The 19,698-nt window shown below is 36.7% G+C and overlaps 1 protein-coding gene across 5 annotated transcripts in view; it reads left to right on the top strand.

Annotated features, from left to right (window-relative positions):
- Positions 1 to 19,698, top strand: part of LRRC4C (leucine rich repeat containing 4C) — a 1,247,103-nt gene that overhangs the window by 673,430 nt on the left and 553,975 nt on the right. The window lies entirely within an intron of this gene.

Raw genomic sequence — 19,698 nt, forward strand, 5'->3', positions numbered from 1 at the left:
CAGTTTTTAGAGGAAATGTTTTCAGTTTTTCTCCTTTTAGAATTATATTTGCCATGGGGTTAACATATATAGCTTTTATGATGTTGAAGTATGTTCCTACTGTCCCTAGTTTTTCTAGTGTTTTGAAAGTTAAAAGGTACTGTGTTTTGTCAAATTCTTTTTCTGCATCTATTGACATGATCATATGATTCTTGATTTTAAGTATGTTGATGTGATGAATGACATTTATTGCTTTCTGTATATTTAACCAAATTTGCATCCCTGGGATGAACTCTTCTTGATTGTGGTGCACTGTTTTATTAATATGTTTATGTATATGATTTTCCAGAATTTTATTGAGAATTTTTGCATCTATTGTTCATCAGGGATATTGATCAGAAGTTTTCTATCTTTGATGTGTCTTTGTCTGATTTTGGTATCAGGTTGATATTAGCCTCATAGAATGGGTTTTTGTCTCTTGGAATACTTTGAGGAGTATTCGTGTTAATTCTTTGAAGGTATTGTAGAACTCATCTGAGAATTGGTCTGGACCTGAAATTTTCTTGATTGGTAGGTTTTTGATGGAATTTTCTATTTAACTCCTTTTAATTGATCTGTTTAAATCATCTACGTCCTCCTGATTCAGTTTGGGTAGGTAGGTCATATGTCTCTAGAAATTTGTCAATGTCTTCAATATTTTCTATTTTATTGGGGTATAAATTTTCAAAATAGTTTCTAATTATCTTGTTGTATCTGTTGTGATATTTCCTTTTTCATCATGTATTTTAGTAATTTGAGTTTTCTCTCTTTTTTTCTTCATTAACGTGGCTAGGGGTTTATCAATTTTATTTATTTTTTCAAAGAAACAACTTTTTTTGTCAAATTTTTCAAGTGTTTCTTTTCTTTCAATTTCATTGATTTCAGCTCTGATTTTAATTATTTCCTGTCTTCTACTGGTTTTGGTGTTGATTTGTTCTTCTTTTTCTAGGTCTTTGAGATGTAATGTTAGCTCATTTATTTGTTCACTTATTATTCTTTTAATGAATGAGTACAATGCAATGAACTTTCCTTTCAGCAGTGTTTTCATGGTGTCCCGGAGATTTTGATATGTTGTATTACTATTCTCATTTACCTCTAATTATTTTTTTAATCCATCCCTGATTTCTTCTGTTATGCATTCATCATTCAATAGCACATTAATCTAGTCTCCAGGTGTAACAATAGCTTCTATTCTTTATTCTATAAATGATTTCTAACTTCATTCCATTATGGTTTATAGAATGCAAAGTATTTTCTCTCTTTTTTCTGTATTTTCTAAGAGTTGCTTTATGACATAAGATATGGTCTATTTTAGAAAAGGATCCATGTGCTACTGAGAGGAAAGTGTATTCACTCATTGATAGATGAAATATTCTATGAATATCCATTAAGTCTACACTATTGATTGTATGATTCAGTCTAGAGTTTCTTTTTTAAGTTTTTGTTTGGAAGATCTATCCAGTAGTGAGATAGGTGTGTTAAAGTCATCCAGTATTATTGTGTTGTGGTCTATTTGATTCTTGATGTTGAGAAGGGTTTGTTTGTTGGATAAAGATGCTCCATTGTTTGGGGCATAAATATTTTTGATTGTTATGTCTTGTTGATGTATAATTCCCTTAAGCAGAATGAAATAATCTTCTTTGTCCCTTCTGTACTTCATTTTTTTTTTTTTTTTTTTTTTTTTTCCGGTGCTGGGGATTGAACTCAGGGCCTTGTGCTTGCAAGGCAAGCACTCTACCAACTGAGCTATCTCCCCAGCCCAAGAACAGAGGGCTGGGGACTCTAACCTGCGCCTCCAGTGTGAGAGTCAGGCACTCTACTAGATGACCTATACGGCCGGCCCTTGTCCCTTCTGATTAACTTTGGCTTGAAGTTCAGTTTAGCTGATATGAGGATAGAAACCCCTGGTTGTTTATGCAATCCATGTGAGTAATATGTTTTTTTCCCATTCTTTTGTCTTCAGTCTATGGATGTCTCTGCCTATGAGGTGATTCTCTTGGAGACAGCATATTGTTGGGTCTTGTTTTTTCATCCAATATGCCAGTCTATGTCTTTTGATTGATGAGTTTAGGCTGTTAACATTCAAGGTTATTATTGAGATATGACTTATATTCCCAGTCATAATGGTTTATTTCTGGTTTTCTAATTTGATTTAGTTTCTCATTTGATTGACTATTCTTTTAGCATAGTCATTCTCTTTGCTGGTTTTCACTTCTTTTTTTCACTTCTTCATCTTGGAATATTTGACTGAGAATGTTCTGTAGTGCAGGCCTTATAGTTGTGAATTCTTTTAACTTTTATTTGTCATGGAAGGTTTGTATTTCATCTTCAAATCTGAAACAATTTTGCTGGATATAAAATTCCTGATTGGCATTCATCTTCTTTCAGAACTTGAAATATATTATTCCAGGATTTCCTAGCATTGACGATCTGGGTTGAGAAATCAGTTGATATCTGAATTGTTTTCCCCTTATACATAATTTGATTTTTTTCTTTCATGAACTTTTTATCTTTGTTCTCTGTCTTTTTATCTTTGTTCTCTCATTCTCATTATAATGTGTCTTGGTATGGGTTTATTGTAAATTTTTACATTTGGGGTTCTGTAAGCCTCTTGTATTTGATTTTCCATTTCATTCTTTAGGTTTCAGAAGTTTTCTGATATTATATCATTGAAAATATTGTGCATTCCTTTGGTTTGTATCTCCATTCATTCATCATCTATCCTGATAATTCTTAAATTTGGTCTTTTCATGTTATCCCATAATTCTTGAATGTTCAGTTCATGGTTTCTTACCATCTTCTCTGCATGGTCAACTGTATTTTCAAGATTATGTATTTTGTCTTCATTGCCTGAGGTTCTGTCTTCCAAGTGGTCTAGTCTGTTGGTGATGCTTTCTATTGAATTTGTAATTTGGTTTATTGATTCCTTATTTCAAGGATTTCTGATTGATTTTTTTTTTTCACAATCTCTAATGCTTTATTGAAGTGATCTTTTACTTCTTATATTTTTCTTTGATTTCACTCTTTATAGTATCCTTTTCTTTGCCGATCAGTTTAATGATGTACATTCTATACTCCTCTCGCATTTCTTCTGTTTTGTCCGTGGATTCTGTTATTGGAGCATCTTGGTTTATTTTGGGGTACTTTATCTCTTTGCTTTTTCAGGTTATTCATGTGTTTTCCCATCTAGCAGTATGAATCTGAGGCCGCACAAATACTACCCTGAAGACTTATAGTGTCCCTGAAGGTTTCTAGTACCTCACCATTAAGGGGGAAGACCAATATCAACAGCATTCAAGGCAGACAAAATACAGCCCCAAATCCACTAGATTCTGTTAAGACTTCCACAGGTTTCTCCCAATAAACAGAAATGATGAGTTCAATTATCGTCTACATTACATACAGTAAATTTGCCTAAAGGGTTTAAAATTTCAAATGTTGGACAAAGACAGAACAGAAATGGTGCAGGACATGATGTTCATGAGTGAGTAGGAGGACAGCCAGAAGTAAAAATCTATAGAGAGAGTGGAAGAAGAATTGATAGAGTTTGATAATTAGTGGGAGAAAAGATAGAGAGTCCAGGAAAACAGACGAGCAGGAGGAAGAGAATATACAATTAAAAATTAAAATATGAGCTATACAACAAAACTGCAAGATACAATCCATACATCACAGTCCTCAACAAACTAATGCATGAAAAATACCTGTTTTCAAATATGGTAGAGATGCTAGAGAAGAGAAAAAAAATGATTTAAAAACAAAACCAAAACCAAGCAGGGTGCAGTGACGCATACATGTAATCCCAGCAGCTTAGGAGACTGAGGCAGGAGGATCACAAGTTCAAAGCCAACCTTAGCAACTTAGAAAGGTGCTAAACAATTCAGTGAGGTCCCGTCTCTAAATAAAATACAAAATAGGACTGGGGATGTGACACAGTGGTGGAGTGCCCTGAGTTCAATCCCTGGTACCTCCCCACACCAAAAAGAAAGAAAAAAAAAAAAACCTCAATGAAAAATTGAACAACTGTTTGCTTCAACGTTCAAAGTTTTCTTAGTCCTGTCTCTGACTCTTCTTGGGATTGCCATTCCCAGACTGACCCATACAGACCCAATCACTATGCCATGGATCTCAGTTTCAGATACCCTAGGCTTGGCCATGTAATAGTCCCAAGATCTCAATGCTGTTCCAATTTACAGAGAGATCACCAGGGATGTGCTTACACAAAGGAGCAACGCTGGAAAGAAGCTGCAAGATGTGGGTCATCAACACTCCCAACAGGAAGACTCCCTGCACAGCCAACCCTGCAGGCACTTCACTACTGGACCTCCAGGTCCCGGGCCAGCATCCAAACAGAGACAGCTGTGCCCCAAGATGGCAGTGGCAGCAAACCAGCTGGGTCCAACCCCCGCACTAGGTGCTGACTGGTGTTCCAAGATGGAGGCAGCACATACAACCAAACCTACAGGCACTTGGCAGTGGACCTGTGAGTGGCAGTGGCAGTGGTAACAGTGGTAGGTCAGCAGCAGTGGGTGAACTGTTGTGGGCAGTGACACCCAGAGAAACAGTTGGTGGAGGTGGCACCTAGAGTAAAGATCTCCCAGAGACAGTAGCAGTGACATGACTGGTAGGCAGTAACTGCTCCCAGGGAAAAGGCCTCTGGGGGTGAGGGCAGTGGAGTCTGAGGTAGAAGCGTCTGCCTCCTGTCTTTTCTTCTCTCATTTTTTTTCCATTTTCCTCTTGAAATTAACATGTGGACAGAAAAGGAGGGTCATTACATAAGGCAAGACTGGTCAGGAAATGAACTCAAGAAAAAGCAAAAAAAAAAAAAAGAAAAGAAATGTTTGCCTGGATTCTCTAATTTCAGCAGAATTGGATTCTTCTAGAAAACCCAAGAATGGAGAGTGCCAAGAAGTAAAATTGAAGTAGCACTTCCTTATTCAGGATTTCACTGTCTGTGGTTTCAGTTACCCACACTTAATTGTAGTCCAAAAATATTAAATGGAAAATTCCAGAAATAATTGGTCAGTTTTAAACTGTACTCTGTTCTGAATTGTGTGGTGAAATTTCAAACCACCCTATACCATCCCAAGTAGAATGTGAATTTTCCTTTTTTTAGGGTAACCATATGCAACCTTTCCATTAGTGGCTTGTAGCCATCTTGGTTACCAAATCAACTATCATGGTGTTGTAGTGCTGTGTTCAAGAAACCCTTATTTACATTCAGTAATGTCTCAAAAATGCAAGAATAATGATGCTTGCAATTCAGATAGGCCAAGGAGAAGCCATTAGCTGCTTCCTTTAAGTGAAAAGGTGAAGTTTTATCAGAGGTGTGCATACATAGGGGGAGAAACAGAATATATGTGGTTAGGAACTTCCTGTAGTGTCAAACATTAAACATTCTCTAAGGGTCTTGGGATGAAACTTCCACAGATAAGGGGAGACTATTTGAAAGTACCAAAGTATATGAAGAAAGTTCATCTTCAATGTCATTATTAGAAATGCATATTATACTAATGAGGTAACATTTTGTAACTGTCTAAAAACAATTTTTGAAATAAAAAATAGTGGGAAGGAAGAAAAGAGTTAACTCATTTGTAGTACAGTCTATTATATCAAAATATAATTTTTAACTGTTCATTTGTTTTTGTATCCTTAAATATATTTTTATGAATACAATCACATGTGTGGACAAAGATCTCTGTTTAAGGATTTTGTTTTGTGATAGATGGCCTTTTAACAATAAGAAGAAATGTAGAAATAGGTAAAAATAGCAGAACAATGAAATATAATTGTCTGTATGACAGAATATTATACAATAATTAAAACATCATTCCTAAAAATATTTAAAGGGAAAGCATTGAGTCTAAATTACTGAAGGAGAAAAACAATATTCAAATGTGATTAATAGGTTGTGAAATGTATTCAGAGATCAAAATATCAAAGGAAATATGTAGCACCATTGACAATCATACCAGTGTGCAAACTTTCTGGATTTTCCTCCTTATCTTCTTTCCTATGCTCAATTTTTGTAAAAAAAAAAGGAAGCTTTTCTTCATAGAAACAAGTACTATTTGAGAATGACACATTCTTTATAAAGTTATAATTAATATCCAAATAGTGAATTGCCATATGTACAGTATTATTTTATTTTTTACTCTGATAATTATTTTATTTTATACATATAGCATATATATTATACATACTAAATTATATACATATAATAGGTAAAATTATTACCCCTGACACTTTTAAACTGTGGGTTAAAATTAAAATATAGTTGCTTAGTAAATACATAACACCATGTTGTAAATATATTAATCCAATATTTTAGATCTCAATAAAATGTTCTGCATAGGCAAGTTCTTCTTTTTTATAGCTCTGTGTGTATATATATATATATTTTAATTGATATACTCGTATTTCATCTTAAAAGTAACCATTGCACTTCCAGACTCTCTTGCCTTGTAACATTGACCTTACTCCCTACGACTCAGTTCATTTCATCCCCAGTAATTGTTCAACCCCATTTCTCCAAATCTGACTAACCCTGGTGATGTCTTTCTTACTTTCTCTCTTTCCTTTTTCTTTTCTTTTTTTTTTTTAATGTGCTGCCGGGGATTTATCCCAAGGCCTTATGAATGCTAAGCACAAACAATACCACTGAGCTGCATCCCAGCCCTTGAAGACTCAGTTCATTGTTACTCTTTCATGAAACCTTCACTAAATTTCAGAAATGAGACCCCTCCCCATTTATTATAAGACTTGCAAGAAAGAAATTCATTTATTAATAAAGCAGGTTAGCACTGTGGTGATAGAATAACACCCTGCAGGGATACATAGTTCCTCATCCCTACAACCTCTGAGTTAATTATGTAAAAATAAATAAATAAATAAATAAATAAACAAAAAATTAAAGATTAAATTAAGGCTGTGGAGAAGGGGGTATTATTCTGGATTACCAGGTGAGCCTAGTGAAATCAGTGTCCTTATAAGTAAGAGGAAGCTTGATGACACATTGGATGGTGCAGTTGCAGATTTGAAAATGGAGGGGACCCACTGCCCAGGAATGTGAGGAGCCTACAGCAGCTGGGAAAGATTAGGAAAGGGACTCTCTATAGCCCCAGAAGGGACACAGTCCTTGTGGACTCTGTGATTATAGCCTTATGAGCCCATTTCACACTTCTGACTTTTAGAACTGTAAGATAATAAATTTGTGATGGGTTAATGCACTCAGTTTGTGTAATTCATTAGAGTAGCAATAAAAAATTAATAGAGCAGTGACCTTTTTTCACTTAATCTTACAATTTTCTCTCTATCCTCTATGCCAGACTTGACAAACTAATGCTTGTGACACATTAACAATAAACAGAGATGAGATCTCTGTCTACAGAAAATTACATTATGGCAGATGAAGACAATAAACAAATAAAACTACATTAACCTATCATGGTGATGAGTTCTAAGGGAAACATGAAAGTGATTAAGTTAGGCTGAATATAATTATTGGATAAGTAAATAAATGTGTGGAGTCAACATATGCAAAACCTCTCCCTTGCAAGATGCCTCACTAGGATCTCCCTGATCACCAACATCATGGGCTATTTTCTTCACTTAATTCACTTAATATTTTGAGTTTGTCTCTTTATTGTATTGCACCATATAAAGTTAGGCCATGATATTCAAATACAAAGAGCTCATATAATATTTGGTTTTGTACCGTGTAACCAGCATACAGTATTTACCCAAAAGATACTTAAGAAAGAAGAATGGCAATGACAAAAGAATGGGAATAAAGTTAGAAAACAAATACAGGAAAAAGGGCAGGGATAACTGGATAACTGTGAAGTTTGCAGAAAGAAAGGAGGAGGAGAAGGTAGCTAAGATTATAGAAGAAAGTAAAGAAGACCAGAGCGGAGTCATGTGGGTAAACCTGATCCATCTTATCCCCATAAACAAGCCAAACTACATAAGTTTGTGCACTGTGATGCTTATGGGGCAATCCTTCTGCGCTTCAGTGAATAGGTGCAACATTACATGTGTTTTATTGGCTGCTGGAACTACTCTCTCTCCTTAAAATAGACTGTCCCCATTAGCCTAAGACATCTTGTTGTAGCCTTGTGGCATTGGAAACCTGACTTCTATAATGTTTCTGTATAACCGTGGAAGTCAATAAAAGGAAAACAACATCAACAACAAAACAACTCTCTGGCACTTCCAGGGCAATACATTATGAGTGTATAAATAAAAAAGCAGCATTTAGCTGCTATTAGCTCTAGCAAAGAGGAACTTTGTTTCTCTGAATTATACTCATTGGTGGACTGTAATTGATTACTTCTCTCAAATCATTTATTTTATAAAACTCAATAAAAGAAAGTGATGAAAATGTACTGGACAATTCCCAGAGAGGGTAAGGATGAAAGAGTTAGGAAAGAAAGCAACCTCAATTAATATCCACTGCTTATTTTCTGAAATGCTACCCCACTCTTAAATAGAAAATGCTTGGTTTCTCCTCAGCAGTACCAGACGTAATGGGTGAAGCAAATTTCCCTGATGTTCTGTTTACCTCAGTCTTGCTTTTATTTCCTTTGATGAAGACCTATTGGTATTAAAGATTGCAGGGGGTTTATTTTATATTGAGCTTCCAGTTCAATTACTTCAGCGACAATGGTACAGGGCAGAAGAGAGCTTCAGAAGCTAACAGCGCTGGTATGCATTGCCTTCTATCTCCCAGGTAGCAAATGCAATTGTTTTTTGTTTTTCACGGTCTCAAAATGACTAGATATCAGCAGCTTACACCCCGCAGGGCAAATCAGGATGCGGCATAAAGTGTTTAGAATTGCTGTGTTGGCACAGATAGCAGAACAGTAATAACAGAGTGTGTCTGGACACAATAGGGCTTTTGGCTCTGCCAACTGCTCACGCCATGGTGGAGAACAGAATGTGTCACTGTGACACTTCAATCACCTTGCATTTTCCCTCTTCTTTCTTGACCCGGGGAATGTTTTTAAGAATTAACTCCTCCTTCCTTGCCTTGGCCACACTGATTCAGTAGCTGGCTCTGCCCCTATATCTCTTGCTGTGTAGTTCAAAGATAGCTCTTTCCAATAATCTCTCTTCCCAAAGGGTTTTCATGTTTATCTGTCTCATTTCTCTTCTAAGTCATTGTGGTAATTTTTAAATGTAGTTAGCACCTAAGAAACTCATGGGCTGCATTTCCCCAAAGGTGAAGTGAATGAGAAATGTAGGGAAGGTGTGTAGTCTGCCTCATCCCATGAACACATGCCCATGAACCCAGGCACACTTCATTTCACTGCAAGCTGTGCGATGCAGTAGGTCCACAGTCATCTTTAGCTAAAGAACAGTTGCCTTTGAAAATTCAGTGTCTGTTATTTCCAAAATTGTACGAATAGGATGCTAATCTTTCTATACAGCTTTCTACTTTTAAAGAATGCTCTCTTCCTAAACCCCGTTAATGTCTAGATAATAAATGAAGTCAATTAGCTAGATTTTATTTCTATTTTTTTTCCTCATCATCAGAATTTATTTATTTATTTATTTATTTTATTTTTTATTGTAAACAAATGGGATACATGTTGCCTCTCTGTTTGTACATGGCGTAAAGGCATACCATTTGTGTAATCATAAATTTACATAGAGTAATGTTGTTTGATTCATTCTGTTATTTTTTCCCTTCCCCCCACCCCTCCCACCCCTCTTTTCCCTCTATACAGTGCTTCCTTTATCCATACTTGCCCCCCTCCCTAACCCTAACTCTAACCCTAACACTAACCCTTCCCTCCCCCATTGTGTGTCATCATCCACTTATTAGAGATATCATTCGTCCTTTGGCTTTTTGAGATTGGCTTCTCTCACTTAGCATAATATTCTCCAATTTCATCCATTTGCCTGCAAATGCCATAATTTTATCATTCTTTATGGCTGAGTAATATTCCATTGTATATATATACCACAGTTTCTTTATCCACTCATCAATTGAAGGGCATCTAGGTTGGTTCCACAGTCTGGCTATTGTGAATTGAGCAGCTATGAACATTGACGTGGCTGTGAATTCAAATAATCCAGTTGACAAATGGTCCAAGGAAATGAATAGACACTTCACAGAAGAAGATCTACAAGCAATCAACAAACATATGGAAAAATGTTCAACATCTCTAGTAATAAGAGAAATGCAAATCAAAACCACCCTAAGATTCCATCTCACCCCAATTAGAATGGCGATTATCAAGAATACGAGCAACAACAGGTGTTGGCGAGGATGTGGGGAGAAAGGTACACTCATACTTTGCTGGTGGGGCTGCAAATTAGTGCAGCCACTCTGGAAAGCAGTGTGGAGATTCCTTAGAAAACTTGGAATGGACCCTCCATTTGACCCAGCTATCCCACTCCTTGGCCTATACCCAAAGGACTTAAAATCAGCATACTATTTTATTTGTTTTTATCTACTTCTTTAATATATGTGAAATGACTAACTTTTCTCCAATGCAATGCAACCAATTTAACTAACCTTTTTTGGTTAAAACAAGGTACCAGGAATTGAGCTCAAGGGCACTCAAACACTGAGCCACATTGCCAGCCCTATTTTGTGTTTTGTTTAGAGACAGGATTTCACTGAGTTGCTTAGCACTTCGCTTTTGCTGAGGGTGGCTTTGAACTTGTGATCCTCCTGCCTCAGCCTCCTGAGATGCTAGGATTACAGACCTGAACCATGGTGCTCCTCTTAACTAACCTTTTGATAGAGGTTTTGTGTATATAATATTGCAAGTGTGTGTGTGCGTTTGTGTGTGTACAAAGTGGTAATAATCATGACAATCCCATAAAAGTCCTGCAGTAAAGTAGTTCAGAAACTCTGTTCATATGTTGATTGGCTGTGATAGTATGGAAAAGTTCCAATTTCATTTTCTATATTAATCTCCTGTTGTGCTACATATAAAGCATTTGTCCTTTTCTAATTCACCACAAAAAAGTTTACATTGCTAACATTCTATGTGGGGCATTCATAGAGAAGATTCTTCATATTCTACAAATAAATTTTTGATTATAAGAAGTGTACAGTATGGTGGCATAAGCATCACTGGATACCCACAGTGCAATGAGGAGTCTGTTGGTCTTATTCATCTAAATCTCAACAATTCCCAACAAAGAAAATATCTTAGATAATATAACTTAGCATACTGTCACAAGAAGTACTTATTTATAGAGACTTTCCTTAAGTTCCTGAAACCTATCATCATTCTACCAAGAACAAGAAGAATTTCTCAAGGCCTACTAGTTACAATTGGTTTCTGCAATAAAGGGCTTTTCCACCTAGCCCCTGATTCTCCAGTGATTTGCAATTTCTTTCTAACTTGCTTTGTTTCCTTTTCCATAATGTTAAATTTTCATAGTTTATGCCCTTTAAACTGTGCCCTGAACTTTTCAGAAAAAGAACTTCCAAAGTTCTAACTTTCAAAGTGATACAACAATCTGTAGAAATTATGCCCTCCATGTGCTAGAAGAACAGGTAGAGAGGTGAAGAAAGCAGACACTCCTCTTTGATCCCTTCCCAGCTTTCTTTCTCCAACCCCTTTTCCTGGAGAGTGAACACCTCTACTGACATTATTATAGCTATTATTCCACTCATTGGTCAATACATGCTCATTTTCTGCCGAATGCCTGGGGAATTGATGCACTGTATGTTGATCTTTCTTTTGGGATCATTTTCTCAGGGATGATCATGTTCAGTCTGTATTATGCATAACCTTGATTGTGAAGCAGGGAGGATTAAAACATAATTCACCTGCATGAAAACTCAGATACATTGGAGCAAATAGGAATCGCCACATCTTTTTCTGAACAAAAGGTCTGATAACTTCAGCCTTCTAAAAAAAAATCTAGCTTATCAGTATGTCATAAAAATCACCTGCATGTTCAGAGACAGTGGTGAAACCAAACAATCAAAAATACCACACCTCTAAATAAGAAATTTACCCATTCAAGAGACACAGTTCTCTAAAGTGGGTATTTATCAATTTTTAGACTAAGAAAGGAGTTTATTGCTACATGTGAATATGTTGGAAGAAGTCTTTAACTGCAGTTATAAAGTATTTTGCTAAGGATGATGATTCTTGATACTAGCATGTATCTAAATTCTTGCTTGTCTTTAGTCTTCAGACTTGTGAACAGTGCAAGTCCTGCATTTCACCTCCTTTGAAGTTCCTCCTTTTAGCTCACTGTGGTGAAGAAGTGTTTAACCTCATTGTACACTGTTTGCTTCTTTCCTGTATATTTGCTTGGCACATTGCTATATAGTTATTTTTGTATCCTCTTGCACAGTTGTTTTGCATTTTGTCTCTAGTTTCATGAATGCCTAAAGGCTTATTAATACCTAACGCACTGAGTTGCAGTGAGGTTTATGTGAAAGAACATATGTTGATTGCCACCTCCTGGTCCTTCTACAGTGTTGGAGATGCAAAGAAAATTGGATGCCTAGGAGTGGGAAGAGCTTGAATAACCTGCTTAGCCCAGCAGTCATAAGGAGAAGCTCCCTATAAGTCTTCTATGTGCATTCTGAAGGGTTTCTCTGGTCATTGGTTCATAAAGCAGGCCATACGGGACACACAACATGGTTTCTTTGGTTACTACCAAGTTATTTTATTAGTTTGTTTGATATACTTTGTTTATAAAATTAATTTTTAGTACTTCAAAATCAAGAATTTTTACATGAAATCTAAATCTTCTGACACATTTGGCTGTAGATCTACATGGCTAGAATCTACATGGATTCAAATTTTAGGTAGTAATTTTGCAGTCTATGGCTCCCTATTGTGTTATCTCCTTGCTTCATTCATTAGTAATTCCTTCTTGGCCCCTGAAGATATTTAAGTTTAAGACTCCTTTCTAGAGTCCTAGCTTCTTCAAAGAGTTTACATTTTGAGGTATCAGGATACTTCAACTCCAAGACCCACACTCTTTCTTTAAACTCCATGTATTTGCTTTAAGTTAAAATACATGTTCATTGCAAATAGGTTTTACTTCTCTTTTCCTAAACATTTGTTAGGGTTATAAATAATTACAATAATTTCATATTGTTATATTTGGATATTTATAAATTATATGAACATGTATTCTTTCATGAAATTAGAGTTTGGTTCAATGAGGAAACTTCAAAGTAAAACTCCCTTGATGCTAAGAGATTGAATATACCCTCATGTGTTAGTCAGTTTTCTGTAATAAAACACCTGAGGTAATTAACTGATAAAGACAAAATATTTATTTTGGCTTACATATTTGGAGGTTTTGTCCATGATCAATTGGCCTCTTGCTTTGGGCCTGTGATGAGGCAGCACATTATGGTGGAAGCATGTGATAAAGCAAAACTTGTCACCTCACGGCCAGGAAACAAGAGAGGAAGAGGACAAGGGCAGAGTCTCATACTCCTCCCCAGGAGCAGACCCCAGTATCTAAAGGACTTCCCACTAGGCCTCACCTCCCAAAGGTTTCACCACCTCCCAATAACACCACCCTGGGAATCATGTTTGCAGTCCATGGACTTTGGGGGACAGTTAACATTTGAACTGTAGTAAGTATATAATGGACAGACAATACATGAAAGAGAACACTCACCCAGAACTACACCAAAAACTTTAGAGAAATCGTCCGAAGTCAGGACTTGATTAGTATCAACTTCCCTGATTCTTGTCCCCACTGCAAATTTAGGACTTCCCAGAGGTAGTCAAACATGCACCCCAAATACCATAAGACGTCCCACTTCAGGTTAGTCTACCTCCAAACACCCGACTCCCACATTCTCCAATCTGAACCGCCCTGAAGTCTTCCCTTTTTTCTTCAACAAGTCTGTCCTGCCTTTGAATTTCCACCAAATGCAAGTGATGGTGGCTGATTACCTTGCTATCACAAGCTCTGAATAGATTACATTTACTTGCTTTCATTTTGGAGGTCTTAATTTATGTTCACAGTTGAAATCCTATCAGGGTCAGTTATCACTTTGAGCATGTCTCTTAATCTCTTTGAGTCTTAATTTCCTCGTTGTAAAATGGAAAGTGTAGTGGTACCTACCACATTGAATTAAATCAGTTAAACATACGGGAAACTCCTAAAAACTGTCTGGGAAACTTTAAGCCCTTCATAGCTTCCAGTATTTTTTATTCACCATAATGGTTCGCTTTTTAGATTCCCTTGCTACAGTTCACAGAAAATTCCTGTGTGTACTGGGTGCAGATATCCTGATGTATTCAAGTTCAGTGCTTCCTCCCCTACTCCTAGTAACTTCTCCTTTGCATGCGGAACACAATCAGCAAATATTTTCTAAGTGAATGCATGAAAGAATAAGTAAATGGGTGTGCAGACCAAGTTATTACATAAGTTACAAATGTAACAATGGAGAGAAGAAGAATCATTCAATCAACCAAAAATATGTATGTGTCCAGAACAGTGTTAAATCTAGTAAGGAGGTAAAATGATTACAGAGCTAGATAGTATATTAGTGATCATTTAGTCCAATCGTTTTCAAACTTGTTCAAACTCCACAATAATAGAAATTCAAAAAGAAAAGTTTCTGCAGTAATACCTGAACAGGAACAAAATTATCACAAGTCTTCCATCACAGGTCTTCTTCAGTTATAAATGATAGAGAAATTTTCAATTCTTTCTTGAGCTTGACTCTTTCTATAAATCATGTTTGTGAAAAATCATGTACATCAACTACAGTTTTCAGAAAATGGAAAAATCAAGAATAAAAATAAGAAAGCGCTGAAACACTTTAATAACAACTCACTTTTGGGGGGGATTGAATTCCTCAGAAGTGGTCCCTAATTACTTTATATGGGAGATAATCCCAGGGAATGCATGAAGTAGTGAAAAGTAAAGGAGGGAAGTTAGGAGAGCCAATAAAAGGCTTGGTAATAATCAATCACTGCTTTGGCAACTGGGGACACCCCAGGAGAAGATGTGGAATAGTCTGCAGACCTCTTACCGAGGCATGGTTAAGCAATGACAACTCTCACACTTTTTGCTTGTATCTTTTTTTTTGCAGGGGTGGTACTGGAGATTGAACTCAGGGGCACTCAACCATTGAGCCACATTCCCAGTCCTATTGTCTATTTTCTCTAGAGACAGGGTCTCACTGAGTTGCTTAGCCCCTGGCTATTTCAGAGGCTGGCTTTGAACTTGAGATCTTCCTGCCTCAGCCTCCAGAGCTGTGGAGATAACAGGTGTGTGATACTGTGCTTGGCTTGCTTGTATCTTTATAGACCACAGATTCTGGTGATAAGATTCACCAATAAAAAAAAGTCTCCCCATTAGAGAGGGACAGGAAGTAGTATATTCTTGTCAATTCTCTACAAATAACCTCCAGGATAAGCAAAGAGTCTGTGACCAAGTTAGGATAAGGTCAGCTACACAAAGGCAAAAAAAAAATGCTCTTAAGATTTTTCTTTTAGCTTTGATTCTTTGTCAAAATTAGTGTGATTTGAAAAGACAATCAACCTATAAACATAAATACAACAATGAATTTTGTCCTTCATTCATAAATTACACAGAGGGAAGGAGCTAAAAAAGAAAAAGGAAGAACTTGATAGAGAAATAGATAGAAGTCATGATAGCTAATTTATAAGAAAATTAATACAGTAAAATCCTTGGGGGAATTAATCCTATCATTAATCTAAGAAAGTATATTAGAAATGTGGTCTAGCTTTTATACATTTACCTCTAAGGGTACAATGAAGGGAGTTTTGTGCACTCCTGATGAATATACCTTTCGGAAAACAATTTGCCTATGTCACAGGCTTTGAAGTTTTTCACTCTGATTTAATTTTGCCAATCAGAAAATACATGCAAGGGAAAAATGTGCACATTTCTTTGCCACATTTGGAATATTTTAAGACTATAAAAATCTATACAGATAATTTCATGTAGATGGTTAAATATATCCAATTCTATTTTGCAAGCACTTTGAAGGGAGTTTTTGATATGGTGTGTTAATCTTATTTGTTTGAGAGAAACTAAGTTTCATCCAGAACACACAAAACCTGTGGTATAACCATGAGAATTTGTGTGTCTTATATACTTTTATGCATATTAGCATTCAGTCCTCTTCAGGGCCCTATGATGTACTGCTCTTATCTTGCTCTTTTGCTGATGAATCAACTGAGGTGACTGACACATCAGTCAAATGCATTGTTCAATTACACAGAGAAGTCAATAGTGGAACTGGGATTTAAACCCTGGCAAATCCTGCAAGACTCAACCCCTCCTCTGTGACTTTCCTCTGGGGAATTCTGGAAGTTGGACTGAACTTGGGGACTGCCAGGCACTGGCCAGCAGAGAGGAGCTGGAGTTCCTTGCCGTATATTCCTCTGCTCATCATTTCCCCTTTTCTTCCCTTTCTCTCTCTGCATTGTCCCAATGGGGGAGAGTCCTCTTCACCTCGTCACCAAGAGTTACTGAAAAGTACCAGGAATTTTGCAGACATAAAGGTGGCATATAAGTAAATTAATTTCCATCTCACAGTCCTGGAGGCTGCAAGGCTGAGTTCAGGGTGCCAAGGTGCAGTGCTTAGGGTCTGGTGAGGATCCCCTCCTGAATGCAGATGCCATCTTCTTACATGGCAGAGCAGAAGGTAGCTCACTAATTCCATTCATGAGAGCTCTGCTTTCATGACCTGATCGCCTAGTGAAGGCACGGCATCCAAGTGGAGATTAAACTTCAACAGATATTTCAGAAGGGTAAGCACTTAGTTCATAGCACTGCTGGTTTCTGTTTGTTTGTTTTGTTTTGGTCTGGGATTCATTTTAGATTTTGAACTAGAAAAAGAATTTACAAGACAACTACCATCAGCCTCCATTTGCAGAGTGGAATAACTACAAGTAAAAAAAAGATTTCCAGAGTGAAAGCATCATGCGATGTTCATCCTCTTCTGTATTCCTCTGTGAAGAAGGTGCCGTAACCTCTACCACAGCACAGTGTGACAACCACAAAGTCCCTCCACCACCTGTGCTGCAAGTTTAAATTGCTCCTGCTTATTTGATTCCTTATGGAAACACTTGAAAGTCATTGTTCATTATGCGTGAAACTGTAAATTGGTCTCCTTCCAATTAGACATATTTCCGAAGTCTCTGTCCTGTGCAGATCAGCCTTCTACACAACCTTCTGTGTCATCTCTGGTAGGTTTTTCTCAGCATTTTACTTCTCCTACCTTTCCACCTGTGCCTGCAGCCATCAGAGCTCCCAGCCATCTCTACTGCTGTCATCTCCTTGTCTGATTTCCGCCTCTGCTCTGTGAACAACGTGAACTCCAGGACTCAAAACTTTCACCATTTAGTTATTTACTTCTGAATTCTTAGCTCAAGTAAATATTTTTGGAATGAATGAGTGGTTAAACATATAAAAGTAAATAATTTTAAAAGGAAAGAGAAGTCTTTTCCTTGTTCTTTAGGGATTTGCTATATGCCTTACCACACTGTTGACTGTATTCACAGGTAAACTGATGAGAAAGTATCTGGAAAATACTGCTGACAAGATTGGCTACATTTGCAAATGCTCCTTCCTGTTTGACTGTCAGTTCCACACCGTCTTGATGGTGGGGGGCAGCTCTGTGTGATGACATCTAACCGTAGCAGGAGCTTATTTTGACCTTCTGCTCTCAGATGAAAAAGGCTGATTATGGACTAATGAATTTGTAATGCTACACAGGACAATCAGTTGCTGAGTGACAAAAATAATTCACATTCTTTTCATAAAGCCCAATTCCATTCATTGCCAGGCATTATTACAGAACAATAGTGATTACAAATATCCTTAGGGAGGAAAAATCTGTAAACCAGGACTGTACTTATTTCAATATTATTTATCCAGGTATTTATTATAATAAGATAATGATCTTACTGTGAATTAGCTATTGAGTGAGATGTTCTGGTTGTTTGTAAAGTTTAATTCTATAGCAAAAAAATAATCTCAGAATGTAGTCAGTGTAACAGCTAATGAATAAATATGAAGCTTATTTTCAAGCCATTTAAACATTAGGAAATTTAGGTTTTTGCCTTCATTATTTTAACACATTCAATATAGAATTATAGACAGGCTTTGTCTTGATAAGTGAAATAATTTGTATGCATCAATCAGAGGGGAAAAACAAGTTGAACATTTCTCATATATTAATACGGATGTGAAGTTTGAATTTTAGCTTGAAAGGACAAAGAAGTATTTCTTTATTACAATTAGTGTATATCTCATTGCTTGAATAGCTATGTGTGCTTAATCAAAAATTGTTTATTAAGCAACAATATTTACTTACCACTGTGCTAAATGTTGAAGTATATTTCATATTAGGAATTTAAAATAATGGCAGATCAAAGGCATTCCTTTCTCATTGATAGGTGATCATGTGTATGTAGGGATATGCACATGTATACATATACACAAGCATACCAGATAAGTAGAAATGTTTCAATTGGTGTTTTTATTTTAATTTGCAAGTTTCTTGACTCTAAAATGTATATTGGGGAAAATAACATGGCGCAGTGGATTTGGAGTGCTGGATTGAATACCCCTTTCATCATTTGCAAACTTTGTGATGTTAGGCATGTTACAGAGATTCTCTAGCCCAGTGGGTCTCAAATTGTTGCAAATGAGGGAGCTTTTAAAAGCTCCAATGCCCAAACATTAGATTTTTAAAAACTTATGCTTCAAGGTGATTTCAAGGAGCATCCAAGATTGGCAATGATTAAACTAGTTCACTATTTCTAAAACTTCAAGGTGGGTACTAATTGCCTTGTTAGTCAAGAAAAGTGCAGATTTTTATTCAGAAGGTCTGATATGGGGTCTGAGTTTCTGCATTTCTAACAGGTCCCAAGAAATGTTAATGCCACCAGTCTGACCCACATTTTAAGTAGTAAGCTTTTAGCCTACAGTTTTGTCTTTTTTTAAAATGAACATGCCTCTTGGAGTGTTGATGTACAGATTAGTTGTCAGGTATCATGCCAATCACAATGCAGATGTACCTTACAATAGTTATGGTTTATAATTGAAATTTCAACTCCACTTCCCCCAAGCTGTTCGCATAATTAGGGACATTCATTTCCTCTAGAGACAAGTACATCTGATTTTCAGAAATATGTTAAATCCCTTTATTTCCCTCTTACTTATATGAAGGCTACCCATCATTCCAGTCTCTGAACCTGTGCAGCCATTTCAGCCCACAACTTTCTGAGCTCACGTCTTCTTCCAGCTCCATGGTCTGACTTCTGCCTTGCATATTAGAATTACCCAGGAAAATGTGGGGGCATATCCATCAGGACCAACCCCAAAGAGAATAATCAGTATCATATGGGATTCTGCATCATTATATTTTGAAAGGTTTCCTGGTGATTCCAATGTGCAACCATGGTTAGGCACTATTACTCCGCTACCTGCATTCCATTCACTAAGCCTTTTATTCAGTTATCATGAATTGAGCTTCTACTCTGTGCCTGCATCATGAGGGATTGTGGAACTGATAGGAAAAGGAAGAGAAATAGCAACCATGTATCAAGATCTTATACTAATCACTTTATTATTTTTGCATTGAATCAGTGAAACAGATGTCATTATTTTGGCTTTGTACCAGATGAAGAAAAGAGACTCAGAACCTGCTCAAAGCTCAGAGTTATAAGTGGCAGTTCAGAC

The sequence above is a fragment of the Sciurus vulgaris genome, assembly GCF_902686455.1.
Source record: "Sciurus vulgaris genome assembly, chromosome: 11".
Taxonomy (NCBI): Eukaryota; Metazoa; Chordata; class Mammalia; order Rodentia; family Sciuridae; genus Sciurus; species Sciurus vulgaris.